The sequence below is a fragment of the Arachis hypogaea genome, chromosome 17 (genome assembly GCF_003086295.3).
Source record: "Arachis hypogaea cultivar Tifrunner chromosome 17, arahy.Tifrunner.gnm2.J5K5, whole genome shotgun sequence".
Classification (NCBI taxonomy): Eukaryota; Viridiplantae; Streptophyta; class Magnoliopsida; order Fabales; family Fabaceae; genus Arachis; species Arachis hypogaea.
This window is the reverse complement of record NC_092052.1, coordinates 69,222,487-69,228,257: the sequence shown is the minus strand read 5'-3', so window position 1 is coordinate 69,228,257 and position 5,771 is coordinate 69,222,487.

Here is a 5,771-nt window from a genome sequence, read left to right as displayed (position 1 = left end):
CAGGATAAATTCCAGGATCCCAAACCGTGCTTCTGTACCCATCTTTGTCTTGATCTACATTTTTCTAGCCGGGTAGTACGGAATTTGAATTCTCACTAAAATGACCAAACATCTTCCGAGACCCATTCAATCGAACTCGAAACCAATCCTTGTACCTCAAATTGAAGCGTGGAGCTTTATTGAATCTTGTATACCAGCTCTGAGTGCGAGCCATTTCCCTCTTACTCTTAAAGCCGCAAAGAGCTCTAAGCTGGCCATCTGTTTCAAACAAACCATATTCAAGTGGAAAAGTAAAGATAAAGGCTAAGGATTTTACCCACTTGAAGTTTGTATTGGGTGGTAATGGCCTTGGGATAGGTATTTCCAGTGGTTTTGCAAGCTCTACTCCCTTGTATTCTTCTGTGAATTCCTCCACTTCTTTGCAAACTTCTTCAACTACAACCACGTCTTGATCAAATTCTTCGATATCTTCCTCATCACTCAAGTCATAAATTGGAGGTTGAGAAAATTCTACCTCCGCATCATCTTTGTATTCACTTGGGGAAGATTCTTCAATCTCAAAGAATTCACTTGCGGATGCAAGTTCATTGCTAGGAGAACTTGATTCATGATTATCATTACCAAGGAAACTTGCTTCTTGATCTGTTCCGTCCAGTTCTTCATAAGATACATGCTTCGGGGGTTGTGCACTATCTTCCTTAGCATCAATTGCAAACTGCTTGGCAGAATTTTCTACAATTCTTAGTTCCGATGGAGGTTTAGCATCTCCTAAGTCTTCAACTAATTCTTCTTCTTCGATAATTACGGCTTCCTCCACTTGTTCCAGTACAAAGTCTTGCTCCATACTGTCCACTGGAGCTTCTAGTATCTCCTTCATGCTACGTTCTTTATTAGATTGTCCACATGAAGCCATGGGAGTTCCTTGAGTGTCCAAACATCGGGAAGCTAATCGATTGATCGCTTGATCCAATTGGTGAAGGGTTGCATGAAATTTGTTCACTGTTTCCTTGAGACGCTCCTGTGATTCTCGGGTTGATGGATATGGACATGGTGCATATGGAAGTGGTGGTTCTTAAGGGTAATTGGATTGGAGTTGGGGTGGATAAGGGTTAGGGTCATATGGAGGTGAATGGTTGTAAGTGGCTTGTGAGTATGGTGGTTTGAAGCTATGTTGAGGAGGTGGTCTATTGGCATATGATAGGGCTTGTTGGTAACTACAAGAGGGTCCACCATATCTATCATCTTAATACACAACTCGGAATGGCTTTTGACCATAGTATACAGGTGGGTGTTGGTTGTCACGAAGAGGTCCACCATAACTATTGTCTTGGCATGCATTGTAGAATGGTCGTTGTCCATGGTATCTTGGAAGGTGTTGTTGCCGAAAGGGTTGATCAGATCCTCGTGGCTTCTTCCATCTTTAATTGTTTTGACCTTGATGCATGTTTCTGTTATAGCTTTCATTCCTTACAACAACATTAGAACCAAACTCAAAACGACGGGGGTGAGAGCTCATAGTAGCTAATAAAAATTAAAAACAAAAATAAAAACAAATAAACAAGCAAAATAAAATATTTACAATAACCAATAATAAGGCACACAGTTGCAATTCCCCGGCAACGGCGTCATTTTTGAAGATTATATTCCTGCCAGTAAAGAATTTTTATAAAAATAATCGCGTTGTAAGTATAGTTTCTAAACAAACAGAGAATCCTTTCGTATAAAAGTTTGGTTGTCACAAGTAACAAAACCCAATAAAATTTATAACCAAAGTATTCAAACCTCGGGTCCTCTTCTCAAGGAATTGCAGGGAAGTATGATTTATTATTGGTTATGGAAAAGGTATGTTTTTGGGTTTTTGAAATAGGGAACAAGAATTTAAATGGCAAGAAAAATAAATTAATAATTATAAAGACTCTTGGCGAGGTATGAGAACTGGAAATCCCATCCTAGTTATCCTTATCAAGCGTGATGAGAATTGTTTATCGCTCCCACTTAGTTAACCCTTACTAAATAAAGGAAATTCAAGTGGACCAATCAATTTGATCCTCAAGTCCTAGTCAACTCCTGTGGAAAGACTAGCTTTAGAGCAATCCAAATCAATCAGCGAGAATTCCAATTTTTCAATCAACTACTGAGTCTGATAACTCAAGTGTTACCAATTACTTAACCAAAACCAAAAGGGGAAAAATATAAATTAAATTGAAAGCATCATAAATAGAATAAAACAATCATAAATCTGAAATACCTCAAATTATATTAAATAGAATATTTAAATCTAACATGGAAAGATTCATAAGCCAATTTGGCAACATAAGTAATTAACAAGTAAAAGCATTAGAGTAACTAAAAGTAGAAGAAAACATAAATTAAAGGAATATTGAACCTGGAATGGAATAATAACCATAACGTAAAAGAAATTCTAATTCTAAAACCTAAGAGAGTGGAGAGAACCTCTCTCTCTAAAAACTACATCTAAAACCTAAAATTCTCCCTTCTGAATGTTGTATGAATTGTCCTTTTTTAATGAATGAATGGATTCTCCCACTTTATAGCCTCTAATCTGTGTTTTCTGGGCTGAAAACTAGGTCGAAAACAGCCTAGAAATCGCTCCCAGTAATTTCTGGTACGTACAGGTCGCTGCAAAGTCACGCGGGAGCGTAGTCCACGCATTCGCGCGAATTGCATTTTTTCAAGGTCATGCGTCCTCGTGATCCACGCATGCGCATCACCTATCTTAAAGGAAGCTATGGCAAATTATATATCGTTGCGAAGCCCCGGATGTTAGCTTTCCAACGCAACTAAAACCATTGCATTTGAATCTCTGTAGCTCAAGTTATGGTCGATTTAGTACCAAGAGGTCAGGCTGGACACCTTTAGGAGTTCCTTCAGTTTCTTGTATTCCTTCTCCTTTTTACATGCTTCCTTTTCATCCTCTAAGCCATTCCTGCCCTATAATCCCTGAAATCACTTAACACACATATCACGACATCGAATGATAATAAGAGAGGATTAATATTAGCAAATATAAGGCCAAAGAAGCATGTTTTCAATCATAGCACAAAATCAAGAAGGAAAACGTAAAACATGCAAATTGTATGAATAAGTGTGAGAATAATGGATAAAATCCACTAGATTAAGCACAGGATAAACCCTAAAAATGGGGTTTATCAATTACTTTTATAACTTTGTGATTTTGTTGGGCCGACTTCATCATGTCGGTCCCTTCTATGTTATTTTTAGTAATCCATTTCATTTAGACCTTTGTCAGGTCTCTTTTATGGATTACTTTTATAACTTTGTGATTTTGTTGGGCCAACTTCGTCATGTCGGTCCCTTCTAAGTTATTTTTAGTAATCCTCTTTTTTAGGGCTGGCCAGGCCTCTTTCCAGGGATTTACTTTTTATAACTTTGGTTATTGTGGTCAACTGGTCCGACTTCTTTTACGTCGGCCTGTCTTTAAGTTATTTTTAGTAACCCATTTTTATTAAGACCTCGTCAGGTCCTTTCTATGGATCACTTTCGATAACCTTTTGCATTATTCTGTTTTTGTCACCTTTTCATCTTTGCCGATTTTGTAGAAATTGGGTTTGATCCCTGTTTGGTCGACCTTTTGATGAATTTAATTTTCATCTTCGTTGGTCTTTATCGTGATCGAGCAGTGAATTTGATTTTCACTTTCTGCCGATCTGTAGCTTTGTAATCGGGCGATGAATTTTTTGTGTTTCAGATTAATGCGTCTTGATAAGAGGATTTGTACAAAATCTAAAAACTTTATTCAAAATAAAGAAAATGCAAATATATACATGTGGGCATTTTATCCCTCTAAGTCAAGCAGTTCATGGATCTTGGCTCGGTGCCTTGTTAAAAAACCTTTTTCAGAAAAAAGAGTGCACCTCCTCCTAAGATCTTTATTACCTCCTAGCTGTAGTACCTTCTTAAGTTGCAGGCGTGCCATGACCTTGGAAGCTCTTGCCCCTCGAGTTCGGTCAGCCTGTAGTATCCCTTTCTGAGTACTTCTACGACTCGGTAGGGTACTTTCCAGTTTGCTGCCAGCTTTCCTTCTCCAGGTCGACTTGTTCCGATATCATTTCGGATTAAGACGAGATCATTCTCGGCAAAACCTTACTGTACTACTTTTCGGTTGTATCTCGAGGCCATTCGACATTTTAACGCCTCTTCCTTGATCCGAGCTCTTTCTCGAATTTCTGGAAGTAGGTCAAGTTCCTCCTTTTGAAGTAGGGAATTGGCCTCTTCATTGTAGTGGATTACTTTGGGTGATCCTTCTTCGACCTCCACTAGGATCATTGCCTCCATTCCGTAAGGTAATCGGAAAGGTGATTCCTTTGTGGTGGAGTGTGGAGTTGTCTGATATGCCCATAGGACTTGTGGGAGCTCTTCAGCCTAGGCTCCCTTTGCATCCTGTAATCTCCGTTTTAGCCCGGCTAATATAACTTTATTGGCGGCTTCTGCCTGTCCATTAGCCTGTGGATGTTCTACGGATGTGAATTGTTGCTTTATTTTCAAGCCAGCCACCAATTTTCTGAAGCCTGCGTCTGTGAATTGAGTGCCATTATTTGTAGTGATGGAGTATGGGACCCCAAACCTTGTGATAATGTTTCTATATAGGAATTTTTGACTTCTTTGAGCAGTGGCGTTGGCTAGGGGTTCTGCCTCAATCCATTTTGTAAAATAGTCTACTCCGACGATGAGGAACTTGACCTGTCCTGATCCTTGAGGGAATGACCCAAGGAGGTCGAGTCCCCATTTTGCAAATGGCCAGGGCGATGTTATGCTGATGAGCTCCTCTGGTGGGGCGATATGAAAATTAGCATGCTTCTGACATGGTGGACATATCTTTACGAACTCCATTACTTCTTTTTGTAAAGTTGGCCAATAGAATCCAGCCCGGAGTACCTTTTTGATGAGAGCTTGTGCTCCGAGATGGTTGCCACAGATGCCGCTGTGTACTTCTTCTAAGACTTCCTTTGTGTTGGAAGTCGGAACGTATTTTAATAGTGGTGTTGAAATCCCTCTCTTGTATAGAGTATTGTTTATGATGGTGTAGTATTGTGCTTCCTATTTTAATTATGGGAGTCATCCATCCCTGATCCAGACCTGTTGTGGCTACGACCTCTTCTTCTTCCAAGATTGACGGGTCTTACAGCATCTCTTGGATGAGGCTTCTATTGTTGCCCCCTGGTTTGGTGCTGGCTAGTTTTGAGAGTGCATCAGCTCGAGCATTCTGTTCCCAGGGTATGTGATGGACCTCATATTCCCCGAGCTGTCCGAACTGTTCCCTGGTTTTGTCTAAGTACTTTTTCATTATGGGATCTTTGGCTTGGTAGCTCCCTACTATTTGTGAGGTGACTACCTGTGAGTCGCTAAAGATAATAAGCTTTTGGGCTCCAACCTCCTTAGCCAGCTTTAATCCAGCTAGTAGTGCCTCATATTCAGCCTGGTTGTTTGAAGCAGGGAACCCGAATTTGAGAAAAAGTTTGATTTGGGTTCCCTAGTTGCTTTCTATTATCACACCTGCGCCATTTCTGGTTTTGTTTGAGGAGCCGTCTACCTAGAGATTCCATTCTGTGGGGATTTTCGGAGTGTTGGTAAACTCTGCAATAAAATCGGCCAGATACTGTGATTTAATGGCTGTCCGAGCTTCATATTGAAGATCGAATTCGGATAGCTCGACTGCCCATTGCAAGATTCTTCCTGCTAAATCTGTTTTTTGTAGAATTCCTTTTATGGGCTGGTTGGTCCGAAACCTG